Source organism: Antedon bifida, chromosome 2 (assembly GCF_963402885.1).
Source record: "Antedon bifida chromosome 2, ecAntBifi1.1, whole genome shotgun sequence".
NCBI classification, from domain to species: domain Eukaryota; kingdom Metazoa; phylum Echinodermata; class Crinoidea; order Comatulida; family Antedonidae; genus Antedon; species Antedon bifida.
In genome coordinates, this window is record NC_136227.1 from 11,514,948 (window position 1) to 11,535,400 (window position 20,453).

Sequence of the window (20,453 nt, forward strand, 5' to 3'; positions counted from 1 at the left end):
CTTTAGTATATCCATTGCATCACCTATCGAAATAAATAGGTTTGAATTCATGTAGACCTACCGTACTAAATATTAACGAAATGCATAACTCTTGGTCCAGCTGGACTAGAAAGTTTACCACTATCGGTTTAAAACATTTTGACTAATAATTTATAAAAATAATAATGTTTATTCATTTTTCTAAACTTTTATTTTTTAAACAAATAGAAGACAAAAAAGGACATGCCACATTTGCATATTTCAAATAATTGTATTGTGAAGTTGACAATGGCCTTTCACTGTGTCACAAATGCCAAGATCAAGGGAATAAATGATAGAATATTTTGTTGAAATTAATTCTTAATTCAATGTATTTAAACTACAGGATTAATAATTATTTTTTAGGCATACAGTAACTGGTACAATAAAATTTAGTTTCGTATGAAAAAACATCATAGCCGTACCTAGAAACTTAGTATGAGAAGCTGTCGGATCGTACAATACTAATTATTATTCTAACATTTAATTAATAAATACCCTTGTACCAAAACAAGGGTTGAGAAAAATTGAGTTGAAACTCAATAGTTGTTCCTCTACACGGAAATCTTTAGTAAAAGGCGAAAGATTTATGCGTGATGCAGAGAAACCAGAGTGATTGGAAACCTGTACCTATAGTATATACATAGCATCACCTATCGAAATAAATAGGGTTGAATTCATGTAGACCTACCGTACTAAATATTAACGAAATGCATAACTCTTGGTCCAGCTGCACTAGAAAGTTTACCACTATCGGTTTAAAACATTTTGACTAATAATTTATAAAAATAATAATGTTTATTAATTTTTCCAAACTTTTAAAACAAATAAAAGGCATAAAAAAGACATGCCATCATTTGCATATTTCAAATAATTGTAACTTAAAGTTAACCAGTTGACTAAGTAGCAAATGCCAAGGTCAAGGAATCATTGAAAAACATCATACCGTACATAGAAACTCAGTCTGGAAAGCTGTCGGATTGTACAATACTAATTGTTATTCTAACATTTAATTCATAAATACCCGTGTACCAAAACAAGGGTTGAGAAAAATTGAGTTGAAACTCAATAGTTGTTCCTCTACACGGAAATCTTTAGTAAAAGGCGAAAGATTTATGCGTGATGCAGAGAAACCAGAGTGATTAGAAACCTGTACCTATAGTATATACATAGCATCACCTATCGAAATAAATAGGTTTGAATTCATGTAGGCCTACCGTACTAATATTAACGAAATGCATAACTCTTGGTTCAGCTGCACTAGAAAGTTTACCACTAGCGGTTTAAAACATTTTGACTAATAATTTATAAAAATAATAATGTTTATTAATTTTTCCAAACTTTTAAAACAAATAAAAGGCATAAAAAAGACATGCCATCATTTGCATATTTCAAATAATTGTAACTTAAAGTTAACCAATTTACTATGTAGCAAATGCCAAGATCAAGAAATCATTGAAAAACATCATACCGTACATTGAAACTCAGTGTGAGAAGCTGTCGGATCGTACAATACTAATTGTTATTCTAACATTTAATTCATAAATACCCTTGTACAAAAACAAGGGTTGAGAAAAATTGAGTTGAAACTCAATAGTTGTTCCTCTACACGGAAATCTTTAGTATTTCAGTATTTCAGTATTTATTGGTACTCACTTTCGAATCAGTGGCACACACCTTTCGGTGGTGCGTCCATACAAATATAAACAACAACATATAAAAGGTAAATGATGATAAAACTTACATAATTAACTTACATTGGAAAAAAAACAAAAAAACAAAAAACAAAACAAAAACAAATGTACAGTAGTAATTGCACACTTGAGTAGATACTTTAAAAAAATTGTATTACGAGCAAATCAATAAATCGATGCAATAGGTCAGTAGTAAATACACATTAGGGCCTACTTAAAAAATGTCAGACAGAAAAAAAAAAAACTTATACATAGTAAATAAAAAAAAACTAAAAAACAAAAAATAAAGAATAAAGGTACAATAGGTGAACAGTATAAATAATACATAATCATGATAAAATTACTACATAAATCGAAATAAGCACAAATATATGTTTATATGTACTTGAAATTATAGATATAGAAAACAGCAAGTACAAGATTTTATTTGTTTAATGATTAGTTATTGGTATATCTAACTGACAGAAAAAAAAACAAAAAAACTTATACATAGAAAATAAAACTAAAAAACAATTGAATAACAGTATAAAGATACAAAAGGTCAAAAGTATAAATAATACATAATCATGATTATTTTTACAAAAATCGAGATAAACACAAAATTTGAAGTTAGCAAAATAAAATAAAAGCAAATAAACTAGTTTATCAATGTAAAAGCCAAATAGGCTAATTATTGGGGTAATGTTGGTAATTTCTTATATATATCTAACCTGGTATCCCAGGCACTTTGTAGGTATTTTTTACAAGCCAAGTCAAAAATTTCCCCAAGAACAACGTTTTCATTATATAAATTGTCTAATAACAAATGTAATTTCATTTCAGAGGTTCCTTCGTAGAAAGATTTCCAATAATGTTCAAACCCGTTATTCATTAATTGTAATTTCATTCTAAACTTTTATTTTTTAAACAAATAGAAGACAAAAAAGGACATGCCACATTTGCATATTTCAAATAATTGTATTGTGAAGTTGACAATGGCCTTTCACTGTGTCACAAATGCCAAGATCAAGGGAATAAATGATAGAATATTTTGTTGAAATTAATTCTTAATTCAATGTATTTAAACTACAGGATTAATAATTATTTTTTAGGCATACAGTAACTGGTATAATAAAATTTAGTTTCGTATGAAAAAACATCATAGCCGTACCTAGAAACTTAGTATGAGAAGCTGTCGGATCGTACAATACTAATTATTATTCTAACATTTAATTAATAAATACCCTTGTACCAAAACAAGGGTTGAGAAAAATTGAGTTGAAACTCAATAGTTGTTCCTCTACACGGAAATCTTTAGTAAAAGGCGAAAGATTTATGCGTGATGCAGATAAACCAGAGTGATTGGAAACCTGTACCTATAGTATATACATAGCATCACCTATCGAAATAAATAGGTTTGAATTCATGTAGACCTACCGTACTAAATATTAACGAAATGCATAACTCTTGGTCCAGCTGCACTAGAAAGTTTACCACTATCGGTTTAAAACATTTTGACTAATAATTTATAAAAATAATAATGTTTATTAATTTTTCCAAACTTTTAAAACAAATAAAAGGCATAAAAAAGACATGGCATCATTTGCATATTTCAAATAATTGTAACTTAAAGTTAACCAGTTGACTAAGTAGCAAATGCCAAGGTCAAGGAATCATTGAAAAACATCATACCGTACATAGAAACTCAGTCTGGAAAGCTGTCGGATTGTACAATACTAATTGTTATTCTAACATTTAATTCATAAATACCCTTGTACCAAAACAAGGGTTGAGAAAAATTGAGTTGAAACTCAATAGTTGTTCCTCTACACGGAAATCTTTAGTAAAAGGCGAAAGATTTATGCGTGATGCAGAGAAACCAGAGTGATTAGAAACCTGTACCTATAGTATATACATAGCATCACCTATCGAAATAAATAGGTTTGAATTCATGTAGACCTACCGTACTAAATATTAACGAAATGCATAACTCTTGGTCCAGCTGCACTAGAAAGTTTACCACTAGCGGTTTAAAACATTTTGACTAATAATTTATAAAAATAATAATGTTTATTAATTTTTCCAAACTTTTAAAACAAATAAAAGGCATAAAAAAGACATGCCATCATTTGCATATTTCAAATAATTGTAACTTAAAGTTAACCAGTTTACTATGTAGCAAATGCCAAGATCAAGAAATCATTGAAAAACATCATACCGTACATAGAAACTCAGTGTGAGAAGCTGTCGGATCGTACAATACTAATTATTATTCTAACATTTAATTCATAAATACCCTTGTACAAAAACAAGGGTTGAGAAAAATTGAGTTGAAACTCAATAGTTGTTCCTCTACACGGAAATCTTTAGTATTTCAGTATTTCAGTATTTATTGGTACTCACTTTCGAATCAGTGGCACACACCTTTCGGTGGTGCGTCCATACAAATATAAACAAAAACATATAAAAGGTAAATGATGATAAAACTTACATAATTAACTTACATTGGAAAAAAAACAAAAAAACAAAACAAAAACAAATGTACAGTAGTAATTGCACACTTGAGTAGATACTTAAAAAAAATTGTATTACGAGCAAATCAATAAATCGATGCAATAGGTCAGTAGTAAATACACATTAGGGCCTACTTAAAAAATGTCAGACAGAAAAAAAAAATACTTATACATAGTAAATAAAAAAAAACCAAAAAACAAAAAATAAAGAATAAAGGTACAATACACTGTAGGTGAACAGTATAAATAATACATAATCATGATAAAATTACTACATAAATCGAAATAAGCACAAATATATGTTTATATGTACTTGAAATTATAGATATAGAAAACAGCAAGTACAAGATTTTATTTGTTTAATGATTAGTTATTGGTATATCTAACTGGTCTATCAATGTATAAACTAAATAAGTTAAAATGTCTGACAGAAAAAAAAAAAAAAAAAAAAAAAAAAACTTATACATAGAAAATAAAACTAAAAAACAATTGAATAACAGTATAAAGATACAAAAGGTCAAAAGTATAAATAATACATAATCATGATTATTTTTACAAAAATCGAGATAAACACAAAATTTGAAGTTAGCAAAATAAAATAAAAGCAAATAAACTAGTTTATCAATGTAAAAGCCAAATAGGCTAATTATTGGGGTAATGTTGGTAATTTCTTATATATATCTAACCTGGTATCCCAGGCACTTTGTAGGTATTTTTTACAAGCCAAGTCAAAAATTTCCCCAAGAACAACGTTTTCATTATATAAATTGTCTAATAACAAATGTAATTTCATTTCAGAGGTTCCTTCGTAGAAAGATTTCCAATAATGTTCAAACCCGTTATTCATTAATTGTAATTTCATTGGGTAGAAGATTTCTTCTCTTAATTTACTAAATGTATTACATTCTAACATAAAGTGTGCGATAGTTTCAGTGTCATTATTGCAGAGTGCACACATACCCGTACTCATGGGTGACCATGACTGTTTCCTACCTTCAAGGTTTAGAGAGTTCGATCTCGCCTTAAATTTCAAACAACTTCTTTTAAAGTCATTTTTGTAAAGAAGGTATGGTTCTAGTATCGGTTTATTCTTGTACAATATATATTGTGTCAGAGATGATTTTGATTGTGCTCTCTTCTGCCATTCGTTATTATCGATATCTTTGTTCTTGCATTTAAATTGAGTTAACCAATTACCAGGTGATTCGTTGGTGAACATATCACCCATGTTACATTTATGTAAGGCTTCTTTAACTTGATTTAACCATCCCCATTTTAATTTATCTTCAAGAATGTTTATGGCGTTAAAAATCACATTGGACCATCTGTCCTTCTCCATGTTTTTTAGGCGGTTAAAATATTTAATCCGAGAGTAGTTTTGAAGCGATTCTAGTGATTGCCAGCCCAAGTCACCATATAGAGCCTCTTTTGCAACGTTACGCGGAGCCTTAAGAATGGTTCTCGCCATTAAAAACTGCAGGTTTTCAACTTTTGCCATTGTTGTTTTTCCGTTACAGTACCAAACTGAGCATGCGTAATTAATGGTAGGGATTCCGATAGATTTCCATAATAGGTCCCCGTAATAAATTCTGTTAAAATCATCTTGTTCATTTATAATGGATTTAATATACGCAATGATGCGATTACCCTTCTTGATAGCTTCGTCTATGTGAAGATTGTCCGACAACGTACGAGAAATATATACTCCCAAGTATTTGTATTTATCAGTTTCTGTTATAGAATTGTTTCCTAACCTCCATTTTCTATATAAGTTGGTCCTTTGTCCTGTGATAAGGACATTTGATTTATCATAATTAAATGACATTTTCCATTCTTTAGCGAATTCTGTAGTAGTTTGTAGGAGCATTTTAAGTTCCTTCTCGTTTTCTCCTATTAGCACGACGTCGTCGGCCCATAATAAACAATTCATTTTAGTGTTAAAGATGTTAACACCTAGATCTGAGTTGTTAAGCATTATACGTAATTCATTGATGTATATTGAGAAGAGTGTTGGCGATAACGAGCATCCCTGTTTAACACCTTCATCGATATCAAATAACTCCGTCTCTAAATTAGCAAATTAGACCTTACATTTAACATTCTCATATAAATTTTGTACGATATTAATTAGGTTACCTTTTATACCGATTCGGCGTAATGCTTTTATTAGTCCTTCTCTCCAGACTGTATCGAATGCTTTTTAGTAAAAGGCGAAAGATTTATGCGTGATGCAGAGAAACCAGAGTAATTAGAAACCTGTACCTTTAGTATATCCATTGCATCACCTATCAAAATAAATAGGTTTGAATTCATGTAGACCTACCGTACTAAACATTAACGAAAAATGTATACATCTTGGTCCATCTGCACTAGAAAGTTTAACACTATCGGTTTAAAGCATTTTGACTAATAATTTATAAAAATAATAATGTTTATTAATTTTTCCAAACTTTTAAAACAAATAAAAGGCAAAAAAAAGACATGCCATCATTTGCATATTTCAAATAATTGTAACTTAAAGTTAACCAGTTGACTAAGTAGCAAATGCCAAGGTCAAGGAATCATTGAAAAACATCATACCGTACATAGAAACTCAGTCTGGAAAGCTGTCGGATTGTACAATACTAATTGTTATTCTAACATTTAATTCATAAATACCCTTGTACCAAAACAAGGGTTTAGAAAAATTGAGTTGAAACTCAATAGTTGTTCCTCTACACGGAAATCTTTAGTAAAAGGCGAAAGATTTATGCGTGATGCAGAGAAACCAGAGTGATTAGAAACCTGTACCTATAGTATATACATAGCATCACCTATCGAAATAAATAGGTTTGAATTCATGTAGACCTACCGTACTAAATATTAACGAAATGCATAACTCTTGGTCCAGCTGCACTAGAAAGTTTACCACTAGCGGTTTAAAACATTTTGACTAATAATTTATAAAAATAATAATGTTTATTAATTTTTCCAAACTTTTAAAACAAATAAAAGGCATCAAAAAGACATGCCATCATTTGCATATTTCAAATAATTGTAACTTAAAGTTAACCAGTTTACTATGTAGCAAATGCCAAGATCAAGAAATCATTGAAAAACATCATACCGTACATAGAAACTCAGTGTGAGAAGCTGTCGGATCGTACAATACTAATTGTTATTCTAACATTTAATTCATAAATACCCTTGTACAAAAACAAGGGTTGAGAAAAATTGAGTTGAAACTCAATAGTTGTTCCTCTACACGGAAATCTTTAGTAAAAGGCGAAAGATTTATGCGTGATGCAGAGAAACCAGCGCAATTAGAAACCTGTACCTTTAGTATATCCATTGCATCACCTATCGAAATAAATAGGTTTGAATTCATGTAGACCTACCGTACTAAATATTAACGAAATGCATAACTCTTGGTCCAGCTGGACTAGAAAGTTTACCACTATCGGTTTAAAACATTTTGACTAATAATTTATAAAAATAATAATGTTTATTCATTTTTCTAAACTTTTATTTTTTAAACAAATAGAAGACAAAAAAGGACATGCTACATTTGCATATTTCAAATAATTGTATTGTGAAGTTGACAATGGCCTTTCACTGTGTCACAAATGCCAAGATCAAGGGAATAAATGATAGAATATTTTGTTGAAATTAATTCTTAATTCAATGTATTTAAACTACAGGATTAATAATTATTTTTTAGGCATACAGTAACTGGTACAATAAAATTTAGTTTCGTATGAAAAAACATCATAGCCGTACCTAGAAACTGAGTATGAGAAGCTGTCGGATCGTACAATACTAATTATTATTCTAACATTTAATTAATAAATACCCTTGTACCAAAACAAGGGTTGAGAAAAATTGAGTTGAAACTCAATAGTTGTTCCTCTACACGGAAATCTTTAGTAAAAGGCGAAAGATTTATGCGTGATGCAGAGAAACCAGAGTGATTAGAAACCTGTACCTATAGTATATACATAGCATCACCTATCGAAATAAATAGGTTTGAATTCATGTAGACCTACCGTACTAAATATTAACGAAATGCATAACTCTTGGTCCAGCTGCACTAGAAAGTTTACCACTAGCGGTTTAAAACATTTTGACTAATAATTTATAAAAATAATAATGTTTATTAATTTTTCCAAACTTTTAAAACAAATAAAAGGCATCAAAAAGACATGCCATCATTTGCATATTTCAAATAATTGTAACTTAAAGTTAACCAGTTTACTATGTAGCAAATGCCAAGATCAAGAAATCATTGAAAAACATCATACCGTACATAGAAACTCAGTGTGAGAAGCTGTCGGATCGTACAATACTAATTGTTATTCTAACATTTAATTCATAAATACCCTTGTACAAAAACAAGGGTTGAGAAAAATTGAGTTGAAACTCAATAGTTGTTCCTCTACACGGAAATCTTTAGTAAAAGGCGAAAGATTTATGCGTGATGCAGAGAAACCAGAGCAATTAGAAACCTGTACCTTTAGTATATCCATTGCATCACCTATCGAAATAAATAGGTTTGAATTCATGTAGACCTACCGTACTAAATATTAACGAAATGCATAACTCTTGGTCCAGCTGGACTAGAAAGTTTACCACTATCGGTTTAAAACATTTTGACTAATAATTTATAAAAATAATAATGTTTATTCATTTTTCTAAACTTTTATTTTTTAAACAAATAGAAGACAAAAAAGGACATGCCACATTTGCATATTTCAAATAATTGTATTGTGAAGTTGACAATGGCCTTTCACTGTGTCACAAATGCCAAGATCAAGGGAATAAATGATAGAATATTTTGTTGAAATTAATTCTTAATTCAATGTATTTAAACTACAGGATTAATAATTATTTTTTAGGCATACAGTAACTGGTACAATAAAATTTAGTTTCGTATGAAAAAACATCATAGCCGTACCTAGAAACTTAGTATGAGAAGCTGTCGGATCGTACAATACTAATTATTATTCTAACATTTAATTAATAAATACCCTTGTACCAAAACAAGGGTTGAGAAAAATTGAGTTGAAACTAAATAGTTGTTCCTCTACACGGAAATCTTTAGTAAAAGGCGAAAGATTTATGCGTGATGCAGAGAAACCAGAGTGATTGGAAACCTGTACCTATAGTATATACAAAGCATCACCTATCGAAATAAATAGGTTTGAATTCATGTAGACCTACCGTACTAAATATTAACGAAATGCATAACTCTTGGTCCAGCTGCACTAGAAAGTTTACCACTATCGGTTTAAAACATTTTGACTAATAATTTATAAAAATAATAATGTTTATTAATTTTTCCAAACTTTTAAAACAAATAAAAGGCATAAAAAAGACATGCCATCATTTGCATATTTCAAATAATTGTAACTTAAAGTTAACCAGTTGACTAAGTAGCAAATGCCAAGGTCAAGGAATCATTGAAAAACATCATACCGTACATAGAAACTCAGTCTGGAAAGCTGTCGGATTGTACAATACTAATTGTTATTCTAACATTTAATTCATAAATACCCTTGTACCAAAACAAGGGTTGAGAAAAATTGAGTTGAAACTCAATAGTTGTTCCTCTACACGGAAATCTTTAGTAAAAGGCGAAAGATTTATGCGTGATGCAGAGAAACCAGAGTGATTAGAAACCTGTACCTATAGTATATACATAGCATCACCTATCGAAATAAATAGGTTTGAATTCATGTAGACCTACCGTACTAAATATTAACGAAATGCATAACTCTTGGTCCAGCTGCACTAGAAAGTTTACCACTATCGGTTTAAAACATTTTGACTAATAATTTATAAGAATCAATGTTTATTAATTTTTCTAAACTTTTATTTTTTTAAACAAAATAGAAGACAAACAAGGACATGCCACATTTGCATATTTCAAATGATTGTATTGTGAAGTTAACCAGTTGACTATGTAGCAAATGTCAAGATCAAGGAATCATTGAAAAACATCATACCGTACATAGAAACTCAGTGTGAAAAGCTGTCGGATCGTACAATACTAATTGTTATTCTAACATTTAATTCATAAATACCCTTGTACGAAAACAAAGGTTGAGAAAAATTGAGCTAAAACTCAATAGTTGTTCCTCTACACGGAAATCTTTAGTAAAAGGCGAAAGATTTATGCGTGATGCAGAGAAACCAGAGTGATTGGAAACCTGTACCTATAGTATATACATAGCATCACCTATCGAAATAAATAGGTTTGAATTCATGTAGACCTACCGTACTTAATATTAACGAAATGCATAACTCTTGGTCCAGCTGCACTAGAAAGTTTACCACTAGCGGTTTAAAATATTTTGACTAATAATTTATAAAAATAATAATGTTTATTCATTTTTCTAAATTTTTATTTTTTAAACAAATAGAAGACAAAAAAGGACATGCCACATTTGCATATTTCAAATAATTGTATTGTGAAGTTGACAATGGCCTTTCACTGTGTCACAAATGCCAAGATCAAGGGAATAAATGATAGAATATTTTGTTGAAATTAATTCTTAATTCAATGTATTTAAACTACAGGATTAATATTTATTTTTTAGGCATACAGTAACTGGTATAATAAAATTTAGTTTCGTATGGAAAAACATCATACCGTACATAGAAACTCAGTGTGAAAAGCTGTCGGATCGTACAATACTAATTGTTATTCTAACATTTAATTCATAAATACCCTTGTACGAAAACAAAGGTTGAGAAAAATTGAAATGAAACTCAATAGTTGTTCCTCTACACGGAAATCTTTAGTAAAAGGCGAAAGATTTATGCGTGATGCAGAGAAACCAGAGTGATTAGAAACCTGTACCTATAGTATATACATAGCATCACCTATCGAAATAAATAGGTTTGAATTCATGTAGACCTACCGTACTAACCATTAACGAAATGTATAAATCTTGGTTCATCTGCACTAGAAAGTTTAACACTATCGTTTTAAAGCATTTTGACTAATAATTTATAAAAATAATAATGTTTATTAATTTTTCCAAACTTTTAAAACAAATAAAAGGCAAAAAAAGACATGCCATCATTTGCATATTTCAAATAATTGTAACTTAAAGTTAACCAGTTGACTAAGTAGCAAATGCCAAGGTCAAGGAATCATTGAAAAACATCATACCGTACATAGAAACTCAGTCTGGAAAGCTGTCGGATTGTACAATACTAATTGTTATTCTAACATTTAATTCATAAATACCCTTGTACCAAAACAAGGGTTTAGAAAAATTGAGTTGAAACTCAATAGTTGTTCCTCTACACGGAAATCTTTAGTAAAAGGCGAAAGATTTATGCGTGATGCAGAGAAACCAGAGTGATTAGAAACCTGTACCTATAGTATATACATAGCATCACCTATCGAAATAAATAGGTTTGAATTCATGTAGACCTACCGTACTAAATATTAACGAAATGCATAACTCTTGGTCCAGCTGCACTAGAAAGTTTACCACTAGCGGTTTAAAACATTTTGACTAATAATTTATAAAAATAATAATGTTTATTAATTTTTCCAAACTTTTAAAACAAATAAAAGGCATCAAAAAGACATGCCATCATTTGCATATTTCAAATAATTGTAACTTAAAGTTAACCAGTTTACTATGTAGCAAATGCCAAGATCAAGAAATCATTGAAAAACATCATACCGTACATAGAAACTCAGTGTGAGAAGCTGTCGGATCGTACAATACTAATTGTTATTCTAACATTTAATTCATAAATACCCTTGTACAAAAACAAGGGTTGAGAAAAATTGAGTTGAAACTCAATAGTTGTTCCTCTACACGGAAATCTTTAGTAAAAGGCGAAAGATTTATGCGTGATGCAGAGAAACCAGAGCAATTAGAAACCTGTACCTTTAGTATATCCATTGCATCACCTATCGAAATAAATAGGTTTGAATTCATGTAGACCTACCGTACTAAATATTAACGAAATGCATAACTCTTGGTCCAGCTGGACTAGAAAGTTTACCACTATCGGTTTAAAACATTTTGACTAATAATTTATAAAAATAATAATGTTTATTCATTTTTCTAAACTTTTATTTTTTAAACAAATAGAAGACAAAAAAGGACATGCCACATTTGCATATTTCAAATAATTGTATTGTGAAGTTGACAATGGCCTTTCACTGTGTCACAAATGCCAAGATCAAGGGAATAAATGATAGAATATTTTGTTGAAATTAATTCTTAATTCAATGTATTTAAACTACAGGATTAATAATTATTTTTTAGGCATACAGTAACTGGTACAATAAAATTTAGTTTCGTATGAAAAAACATCATAGCCGTACCTAGAAACTTAGTATGAGAAGCTGTCGGATCGTACAATACTAATTATTATTCTAACATTTAATTAATAAATACCCTTGTACCAAAACAAGGGTTGAGAAAAATTGAGTTGAAACTCAATAGTTGTTCCTCTACACGGAAATCTTTAGTAAAAGGCGAAAGATTTATGCGTGATGCAGAGAAACCAGAGTGATTGGAAACCTGTACCTATAGTATATACAAAGCATCACCTATCGAAATAAATAGGTTTGAATTCATGTAGACCTACCGTACTAAATATTAACGAAATGCATAACTCTTGGTCCAGCTGCACTAGAAAGTTTACCACTATCGGTTTAAAACATTTTGACTAATAATTTATAAAAATAATAATGTTTATTAATTTTTCCAAACTTTTAAAACAAATAAAAGGCATAAAAAAGACATGCCATCATTTGCATATTTCAAATAATTGTAACTTAAAGTTAACCAGTTGACTAAGTAGCAAATGCCAAGGTCAAGGAATCATTGAAAAACATCATACCGTACATAGAAACTCAGTCTGGAAAGCTGTCGGATTGTACAATACTAATTGTTATTCTAACATTTAATTCATAAATACCCTTGTACCAAAACAAGGGTTGAGAAAAATTGAGTTGAAACTCAATAGTTGTTCCTCTACACGGAAATCTTTAGTAAAAGGCGAAAGATTTATGCGTGATGCAGAGAAACCAGAGTGATTAGAAACCTGTACCTATAGTATATACATAGCATCACCTATCGAAATAAATAGGTTTGAATTCATGTAGACCTACCGTACTAAATATTAACGAAATGCATAACTCTTGGTCCAGCTGCACTAGAAAGTTTACCACTATCGGTTTAAAACATTTTGACTAATAATTTATAAGAATCAATGTTTATTAATTTTTCCAAACTTTTAAAACAAATAAAAGGCAAAAAAAGACACGCCATCATTTGCATATTTCAAATAATTGTAACTTAAAGTTAACCAGTTGACTAAGTAGCAAATGCCAAGGTCAAGGAATCATTGAAAAACATCATACCGTACATAGAAACTCATTCTGGAAAGCTGTCGGATTGTACAATACTAATTGTTATTCTAACATTTAATTCATAAATACCCTTGTACCAAAACAAGGGTTTAGAAAAATTGAGTTGAAACTCAATAGTTGTTCCTCTACACGGAAATCTTTAGTAAAAGGCGAAAGATTTATGCGTGATGCAGAGAAACCAGAGTGATTAGAAACCTGTACCTATAGTATATACATAGCATCACCTATCGAAATAAATAGGTTTGAATTCATGTAGACCTACCGTACTAAATATTAACGAAATGCATAACTCTTGGTCCAGCTGCACTAGAAAGTTTACCACTAGCGGTTTAAAACATTTTGACTAATAATTTATAAAAATAATAATGTTTATTAATTTTTCCAAACTTTTAAAACAAATAAAAGGCATCAAAAAGACATGCCATCATTTGCATATTTCAAATAATTGTAACTTAAAGTTAACCAGTTTACTATGTAGCAAATGCCAAGATCAAGAAATCATTGAAAAACATCATACCGTACATAGAAACTCAGTGTGAGAAGCTGTCGGATCGTACAATACTAATTGTTATTCTAACATTTAATTCATAAATACCCTTGTACCAAAACAAGGGTTGAGAAAAATTGAGTTGAAACTCAATAGTTGTTCCTCTACACGGAAATCTTTAGTAAAAGGCGAAAGATTTATGCGTGATGCAGAGAAACCAGAGTGATTAGAAACCTGTACCTATAGTATATACATAGCATCACCTATCGAAATAAATAGGTTTGAATTCATGTAGACCTACCGTACTAAATATTAACGAAATGCATAACTCTTGGTCCAGCTGCACTAGAAAGTTTACCACTAGCGGTTTAAAACATTTTGACTAATAATTTATAAAAATAATAATGTTTATTAATTTTTCCAAACTTTTAAAACAAATAAAAGGCATCAAAAAGACATGCCATCATTTGCATATTTCAAATAATTGTAACTTAAAGTTAACCAGTTTACTATGTAGCAAATGCCAAGATCAAGAAATCATTGAAAAACATCATACCGTACATAGAAACTCAGTGTGAGAAGCTGTCGGATCGTACAATACTAATTGTTATTCTAACATTTAATTCATAAATACCCTTGTACAAAAACAAGGGTTGAGAAAAATTGAGTTGAAACTCAATAGTTGTTCCTCTACACGGAAATCTTTAGTAAAAGGCGAAAGATTTATGCGTGATGCAGAGAAACCAGAGCAATTAGAAACCTGTACCTTTAGTATATCCATTGCATCACCTATCGAAATAAATAGGTTTGAATTCATGTAGACCTACCGTACTAAATATTAACGAAATGCATAACTCTTGGTCCAGCTGGACTAGAAAGTTTACCACTATCGGTTTAAAACATTTTGACTAATAATTTATAAAAATAATAATGTTTATTCATTTTTCTAAACTTTTATTTTTTAAACAAATAGAAGACAAAAAAGGACATGCTACATTTGCATATTTCAAATAATTGTATTGTGAAGTTGACAATGGCCTTTCACTGTGTCACAAATGCCAAGATCAAGGGAATAAATGATAGAATATTTTGTTGAAATTAATTCTTAATTCAATGTATTTAAACTACAGGATTAATAATTATTTTTTAGGCATACAGTAACTGGTACAATAAAATTTAGTTTCGTATGAAAAAACATCATAGCCGTACCTAGAAACTGAGTATGAGAAGCTGTCGGATCGTACAATACTAATTATTATTCTAACATTTAATTAATAAATACCCTTGTACCAAAACAAGGGTTGAGAAAAATTGAGTTGAAACTCAATAGTTGTTCCTCTACACGGAAATCTTTAGTAAAAGGCGAAAGATTTATGCGTGATGCAGAGAAACCAGAGTGATTAGAAACCTGTACCTATAGTATATACATAGCATCACCTATCGAAATAAATAGGTTTGAATTCATGTAGACCTACCGTACTAAATATTAACGAAATGCATAACTCTTGGTCCAGCTGCACTAGAAAGTTTACCACTAGCGGTTTAAAACATTTTGACTAATGATTTATAAAAATAATAATGTTTATTAATTTTTCCAAACTTTTAAAACAAATAAAAGGCATCAAAAAGACATGCCATCATTTGCATATTTCAAATAATTGTAACTTAAAGTTAACCAGTTTACTATGTAGCAAATGCCAAGATCAAGAAATCATTGAAAAACATCATACCGTACATAGAAACTCAGTTTGAGAAGCTGTCGGATCGTACAATACTAATTGTTATTCTAACATTTAATTCATAAATACCCTTGTACCAAAACAAGGGTTGAGAAAAATTGAGTTGAAACTCAATAGTTGTTCCTCTACACGGAAATCTTTAGTAAAAGGCGAAAGATTTATGCGTGATGCAGAGAAACCAGAGTGATTAGAAACCTGTACCTATAGTATATACATAGCATCACCTATCGAAATAAATAGGTTTGAATTCATGTAGACCTACCGTACTAAATATTAACGAAATGCATAACTCTTGGTCCAGCTGCACTAGAAAGTTTACCACTAGCGGTTTAAAACATTTTGACTAATAATTTATAAAAATAATAATGTTTATTAATTTTTCCAAACTTTTAAAACAAATAAAAGGCATCAAAAAGACATGCCATCATTTGCATATTTCAAATAATTGTAACTTAAAGTTAACCAGTTTACTATGTAGCAAATGCCAAGATCAAGAAATCATTGAAAAACATCATACCGTACATAGAAACTCAGTGTGAGAAGCTGTCGGATCGTACAATACTAATTGTTATTCTAACATTTAATTCATAAATACCCTTGTACAAAAACAAGGGTTGAGAAAAATTGAGTTGAAACTCAATAGTTGTTCCTCTACACGGAAATCTTTAGTAAAAGGCGAAAGATTTATGCGTGATGCAGAGAAACCAGAGCAATTAGAAACCTGTACCTTTAGTATATCCATTGCATCACCTATCGAAATAAATAGGTTTGAATTCATGTAGACCTACCGTACTAAATATTAACGAAATGCATAACTCTTGGTCCAGCTGGACTAGAAAGTTTACCACTATCGGTTTAAAACATTTTGACTAATAATTTATAAAAATAATAATGTTTATTCATTTTTCTAAACTTTTATTTTTTAAACAAATAGAAGACAAAAAAGGACATGCCACATTTGCATATTTCAAATAATTGTATTGTGAAGTTGACAATGGCCTTTCACTGTGTCACAAATGCCAAGATCAAGGGAATAAATGATAGAATATTTTGTTGAAATTAATTCTTAATTCAATGTATTTAAACTACAGGATTAATAATTATTTTTTAGGCATACAGTAACTGGTACAATAAAATTTAGTTTCGTATGAAAAAACATCATAGCCGTACCTAGAAACTTAGTATGAGAAGCTGTCGGATCGTACAATACTAATTATTATTCTAACATTTAATTAATAAATACCCTTGTACCAAAACAAGGGTTGAGAAAAATTGAGTTGAAACTCAATAGTTGTTCCTCTACACGGAAATCTTTAGTAAAAGGCGAAAGATTTATGCGTGATGCAGAGAAACCAGAGTGATTGGAAACCTGTACCTATAGTATATACAAAGCATCACCTATCGAAATAAATAGGTTTGAATTCATGTAGACCTACCGTACTAAATATTAACGAAATGCATAACTCTTGGTCCAGCTGCACTAGAAAGTTTACCACTATCGGTTTAAAACATTTTGACTAATAATTTATAAAAATAATAATGTTTATTAATTTTTCCAAACTTTTAAAACAAATAAAAGGCATAAAAAAGACATGCCATCATTTGCATATTTCAAATAATTGTAACTTAAAGTTAACCAGTTGACTAAGTAGCAAATGCCAAGGTCAAGGAATCATTGAAAAACATCATACCGTACATAGAAACTCAGTCTGGAAAGCTGTCGGATTGTACAATACTAATTGTTATTCTAACATTTAATTCATAAATACCCTTGTACCAAAACAAGGGTTGAGAAAAATTGAGTTGAAACTCAATAGTTGTTCCTCTACACGGAAATCTTTAGTAAAAGGCGAAAGATTTATGCGTGATGCAGAGAAACCAGAGTGATTAGAAACCTGTACCTATAGTATATACATAGCATCACCTATCGAAATAAATAGGTTTGAATTCATGTAGACCTACCGTACTAAATATTAACGAAATGCATAACTCTTGGTCCAGCTGCACTAGAAAGTTTACCACTATCGGTTTAAAACATTTTGACTAATAATTTATAAGAATCAATGTTTATTAATTTTTCTAAACTTTTATTTTTTTAAACAAAATAGAAGACAAACAAGGACATGCCACATTTGCATATTTCAAATGATTGTATTGTGAAGTTAACCAGTTGACTATGTAGCAAATGTCAAGATCAAGGAATCATTGAAAAACATCATACCGTACATAGAAACTCAGTGTGAAAAGCTGTCGGATCGTACAATACTAATTGTTATTCTAACATTTAATTCATAAATACCCTTGTACGAAAACAAAGGTTGAGAAAAATTGAGCTAAAACTCAATAGTTGTTCCTCTACACGGAAATCTTTAGTAAAAGGCGAAAGATTTATGCGTGATGCAGAGAAACCAGAGTGATTGGAAACCTGTACCTATAGTATATACATAGCATCACCTATCGAAATAAATAGGTTTGAATTCATGTAGACCTACCGTACTTAATATTAACGAAATGCATAACTCTTGGTCCAGCTGCACTAGAAAGTTTACCACTAGCGGTTTAAAATATTTTGACTAATAATTTATAAAAATAATAATGTTTATTCATTTTTCTAAACTTTTATTTTTTAAACAAATAGAAGACAAAAAAGGACATGCCACATTTGCATATTTCAAATAATTGTATTGTGAAGTTGACAATGGCCTTTCACTGTGTCACAAATGCCAAGATCAAGGGAATAAATGATAGAATATTTTGTTGAAATTAATTCTTAATTCAATGTATTTAAACTACAGGATTAATATTTATTTTTTAGGCATACAGTAACTGGTATAATAAAATTTAGTTTCGTATGAAAAAACATCATACCGTACATAGAAACTCAGTGTGAAAAGCTGTCGGATCGTACAATACTAATTGTTATTCTAACATTTAATTCATAAATACCCTTGTACAAAAACAAAGGTTGAGAAAAATTGAAATGAAACTCAATAGTTGTTCCTCTACACGGAAATCTTTAGTAAAAGGCGAAAGATTTATGCGTGATGCAGAGAAACCAGAGTGATTAGAAACCTGTACCTATAGTATATACATAGCATCACCTATCGAAATAAATAGGTTTGAATTCATGTAGACCTACCGTACTAACCATTAACGAAATGTATAAATCTTGGTTCATCTGCACTAGAAAGTTTAACACTATCGTTTTAAAGCATTTTGACTAATAATTTATAAAAATAATAATGTTTATTAATTTTTCCAAACTTTTAAAACAAATAAATGGCAAAAAAAGACATGCCATCATTTGCATATTTCAAATAATTGTAACTTAAAGTTAACCAGTTGACTAAGTAGCAAATGCCAAGGTCAAGGAATCATTGAAAAACATCATACCGTACATAGAAACTCAGTCTGGAAAGCTGTCGGATTGTACAATACTAATTGTTATTCTAACATTTAATTCATAAATACCCTTGTACCAAAACAAGGGTTTAGAAAAATTGAGTTGAAACTCAATAGTTGTTCCTCTACACGGAAATCTTTAGTAAAAGGCGAAAGATTTATGCGTGATGCAGAGAAACCAGAGTGATTAGAAACCTGTACCTATAGTATATACATAGCATCACCTATCGAAATAAATAGGTTTGAATTCATGTAGACCTACCGTACTAAATATTAACGAAATGCATAACTCTTGGTCCAGCTGCACTAGAAAGTTTACCACTAGCGGTTTAAAACATTTTGACTAATAATTTATAAAAATAATAATGTTTATTAATTTTTCCAAACTTTTAAAACAAATAAAAGGCATCAAAAAGACATGCCATCATTTGCATATTTCAAATAATTGTAACTTAAAGTTAACCAGTTTACTATGTAGCAAATGCCAAGATCAAGAAATCATTGAAAAACATCATACCGTACATAGAAACTCAGTGTGAGAAGCTGTCGGATCGTACAATACTAATTGTTATTCTAACATTTAATTCATAAATACCCTTGTACCAAAACAAGGGTTGAGAAAAATTGAGTTGAAACTCAATAGTTGTTCCTCTACACGGAAATCTTTAGTAAAAGGCGAAAGATTTATGCGTGATGCAGAGAAACCACAGTGATTAGAAACCTGTACCTATAGTATATACATAGCATCACCTATCGAAATAAATAGGTTTGAATTCATGTAGACCTACCGTACTAAATATTAACGAAATGCATAACTCTTGGTCCAGCTGGACTAGAAAGTTTACCACTATCGGTTTAAAACATTTTGACTAATAATTTATAAAAATAATAATGTTTATTCATTTTTCTAAACTTTTATTTTTTAAACAAATAGAACACAAAAAAGGATATGCCACATTTGCATATTTCAAATAATTGTATTGTGAAGTTGACAATGGCCTTTCACTGTGTCACAAATGCCAAGATCAAGGGAATAAATGATAGAATATTTTGTTGAAATTAATTTTTATTTCAATGTATTTAAACTACAGGATTAATATTTATTTTCTAGGCATACTTTAACTGGTATAATAAAATAAAGTTTCGATTGAAAATACACCATAGCCGTACATAGAAACTCAGTCTGAGAAGCTGTCGGATCGTTCAATACTAATTATTATTCTAACATTTAAT

General features: G+C 30.0%; 28 non-coding genes across 28 annotated transcripts; all 28 read right to left on the reverse strand.

The window, feature by feature from the left end:
• Positions 1-514: 514 nt before the first annotated feature.
• Positions 515-634, reverse strand: LOC144836468 (U5 spliceosomal RNA). The gene has a single exon (XR_013611297.1). It is a non-coding gene; the product is annotated as a U5 spliceosomal RNA (small nuclear RNA).
• A 406-nt stretch (positions 635-1,040) lies between these two features.
• LOC144836506 (U5 spliceosomal RNA) lies at positions 1,041-1,160 on the reverse strand. Its single transcript, XR_013611334.1, has one exon. It is a non-coding gene; the product is annotated as a U5 spliceosomal RNA (small nuclear RNA).
• Positions 1,161-2,933: 1,773 nt separating this feature from the next.
• Positions 2,934-3,053, reverse strand: LOC144836516 (U5 spliceosomal RNA). The gene has a single exon (XR_013611344.1). It is a non-coding gene; the product is annotated as a U5 spliceosomal RNA (small nuclear RNA).
• A 406-nt stretch (positions 3,054-3,459) lies between these two features.
• Positions 3,460-3,579, reverse strand: LOC144836469 (U5 spliceosomal RNA). Its single transcript, XR_013611299.1, has one exon. It is a non-coding gene; the product is annotated as a U5 spliceosomal RNA (small nuclear RNA).
• A 3,281-nt stretch (positions 3,580-6,860) lies between these two features.
• LOC144836431 (U5 spliceosomal RNA) lies at positions 6,861-6,980 on the reverse strand. Its single transcript, XR_013611262.1, has one exon. It is a non-coding gene; the product is annotated as a U5 spliceosomal RNA (small nuclear RNA).
• A 407-nt stretch (positions 6,981-7,387) lies between these two features.
• LOC144836515 (U5 spliceosomal RNA) lies at positions 7,388-7,506 on the reverse strand. Its single transcript, XR_013611343.1, has one exon. It is a non-coding gene; the product is annotated as a U5 spliceosomal RNA (small nuclear RNA).
• A 528-nt stretch (positions 7,507-8,034) lies between these two features.
• On the reverse strand, positions 8,035-8,154 carry LOC144836470 (U5 spliceosomal RNA). The gene has a single exon (XR_013611300.1). It is a non-coding gene; the product is annotated as a U5 spliceosomal RNA (small nuclear RNA).
• A 407-nt stretch (positions 8,155-8,561) lies between these two features.
• Positions 8,562-8,680, reverse strand: LOC144836490 (U5 spliceosomal RNA). Its single transcript, XR_013611318.1, has one exon. It is a non-coding gene; the product is annotated as a U5 spliceosomal RNA (small nuclear RNA).
• Positions 8,681-9,208: 528 nt separating this feature from the next.
• Positions 9,209-9,328, reverse strand: LOC144836512 (U5 spliceosomal RNA). Its single transcript, XR_013611340.1, has one exon. It is a non-coding gene; the product is annotated as a U5 spliceosomal RNA (small nuclear RNA).
• Positions 9,329-9,734: 406 nt separating this feature from the next.
• LOC144836471 (U5 spliceosomal RNA) lies at positions 9,735-9,854 on the reverse strand. The gene has a single exon (XR_013611301.1). It is a non-coding gene; the product is annotated as a U5 spliceosomal RNA (small nuclear RNA).
• A 410-nt stretch (positions 9,855-10,264) lies between these two features.
• On the reverse strand, positions 10,265-10,384 carry LOC144836502 (U5 spliceosomal RNA). Its single transcript, XR_013611330.1, has one exon. It is a non-coding gene; the product is annotated as a U5 spliceosomal RNA (small nuclear RNA).
• A 527-nt stretch (positions 10,385-10,911) lies between these two features.
• On the reverse strand, positions 10,912-11,031 carry LOC144836501 (U5 spliceosomal RNA). Its single transcript, XR_013611329.1, has one exon. It is a non-coding gene; the product is annotated as a U5 spliceosomal RNA (small nuclear RNA).
• A 405-nt stretch (positions 11,032-11,436) lies between these two features.
• Positions 11,437-11,556, reverse strand: LOC144836432 (U5 spliceosomal RNA). Its single transcript, XR_013611263.1, has one exon. It is a non-coding gene; the product is annotated as a U5 spliceosomal RNA (small nuclear RNA).
• A 407-nt stretch (positions 11,557-11,963) lies between these two features.
• LOC144836491 (U5 spliceosomal RNA) lies at positions 11,964-12,082 on the reverse strand. Its single transcript, XR_013611319.1, has one exon. It is a non-coding gene; the product is annotated as a U5 spliceosomal RNA (small nuclear RNA).
• A 528-nt stretch (positions 12,083-12,610) lies between these two features.
• On the reverse strand, positions 12,611-12,730 carry LOC144836472 (U5 spliceosomal RNA). Its single transcript, XR_013611302.1, has one exon. It is a non-coding gene; the product is annotated as a U5 spliceosomal RNA (small nuclear RNA).
• Positions 12,731-13,136: 406 nt separating this feature from the next.
• Positions 13,137-13,256, reverse strand: LOC144836473 (U5 spliceosomal RNA). The gene has a single exon (XR_013611303.1). It is a non-coding gene; the product is annotated as a U5 spliceosomal RNA (small nuclear RNA).
• Positions 13,257-13,659: 403 nt separating this feature from the next.
• Positions 13,660-13,779, reverse strand: LOC144836433 (U5 spliceosomal RNA). The gene has a single exon (XR_013611264.1). It is a non-coding gene; the product is annotated as a U5 spliceosomal RNA (small nuclear RNA).
• A 406-nt stretch (positions 13,780-14,185) lies between these two features.
• On the reverse strand, positions 14,186-14,305 carry LOC144836474 (U5 spliceosomal RNA). The gene has a single exon (XR_013611304.1). It is a non-coding gene; the product is annotated as a U5 spliceosomal RNA (small nuclear RNA).
• A 407-nt stretch (positions 14,306-14,712) lies between these two features.
• LOC144836492 (U5 spliceosomal RNA) lies at positions 14,713-14,831 on the reverse strand. Its single transcript, XR_013611320.1, has one exon. It is a non-coding gene; the product is annotated as a U5 spliceosomal RNA (small nuclear RNA).
• Positions 14,832-15,359: 528 nt separating this feature from the next.
• Positions 15,360-15,479, reverse strand: LOC144836475 (U5 spliceosomal RNA). The gene has a single exon (XR_013611305.1). It is a non-coding gene; the product is annotated as a U5 spliceosomal RNA (small nuclear RNA).
• Positions 15,480-15,885: 406 nt separating this feature from the next.
• Positions 15,886-16,005, reverse strand: LOC144836476 (U5 spliceosomal RNA). Its single transcript, XR_013611306.1, has one exon. It is a non-coding gene; the product is annotated as a U5 spliceosomal RNA (small nuclear RNA).
• A 407-nt stretch (positions 16,006-16,412) lies between these two features.
• LOC144836493 (U5 spliceosomal RNA) lies at positions 16,413-16,531 on the reverse strand. The gene has a single exon (XR_013611321.1). It is a non-coding gene; the product is annotated as a U5 spliceosomal RNA (small nuclear RNA).
• A 528-nt stretch (positions 16,532-17,059) lies between these two features.
• LOC144836477 (U5 spliceosomal RNA) lies at positions 17,060-17,179 on the reverse strand. Its single transcript, XR_013611307.1, has one exon. It is a non-coding gene; the product is annotated as a U5 spliceosomal RNA (small nuclear RNA).
• A 406-nt stretch (positions 17,180-17,585) lies between these two features.
• Positions 17,586-17,705, reverse strand: LOC144836478 (U5 spliceosomal RNA). The gene has a single exon (XR_013611308.1). It is a non-coding gene; the product is annotated as a U5 spliceosomal RNA (small nuclear RNA).
• A 410-nt stretch (positions 17,706-18,115) lies between these two features.
• On the reverse strand, positions 18,116-18,235 carry LOC144836503 (U5 spliceosomal RNA). Its single transcript, XR_013611331.1, has one exon. It is a non-coding gene; the product is annotated as a U5 spliceosomal RNA (small nuclear RNA).
• Positions 18,236-18,763: 528 nt separating this feature from the next.
• Positions 18,764-18,882, reverse strand: LOC144836495 (U5 spliceosomal RNA). Its single transcript, XR_013611323.1, has one exon. It is a non-coding gene; the product is annotated as a U5 spliceosomal RNA (small nuclear RNA).
• Positions 18,883-19,287: 405 nt separating this feature from the next.
• LOC144836434 (U5 spliceosomal RNA) lies at positions 19,288-19,407 on the reverse strand. Its single transcript, XR_013611265.1, has one exon. It is a non-coding gene; the product is annotated as a U5 spliceosomal RNA (small nuclear RNA).
• Positions 19,408-19,813: 406 nt separating this feature from the next.
• LOC144836513 (U5 spliceosomal RNA) lies at positions 19,814-19,933 on the reverse strand. Its single transcript, XR_013611341.1, has one exon. It is a non-coding gene; the product is annotated as a U5 spliceosomal RNA (small nuclear RNA).
• Positions 19,934-20,453: the final 520 nt, after the last annotated feature.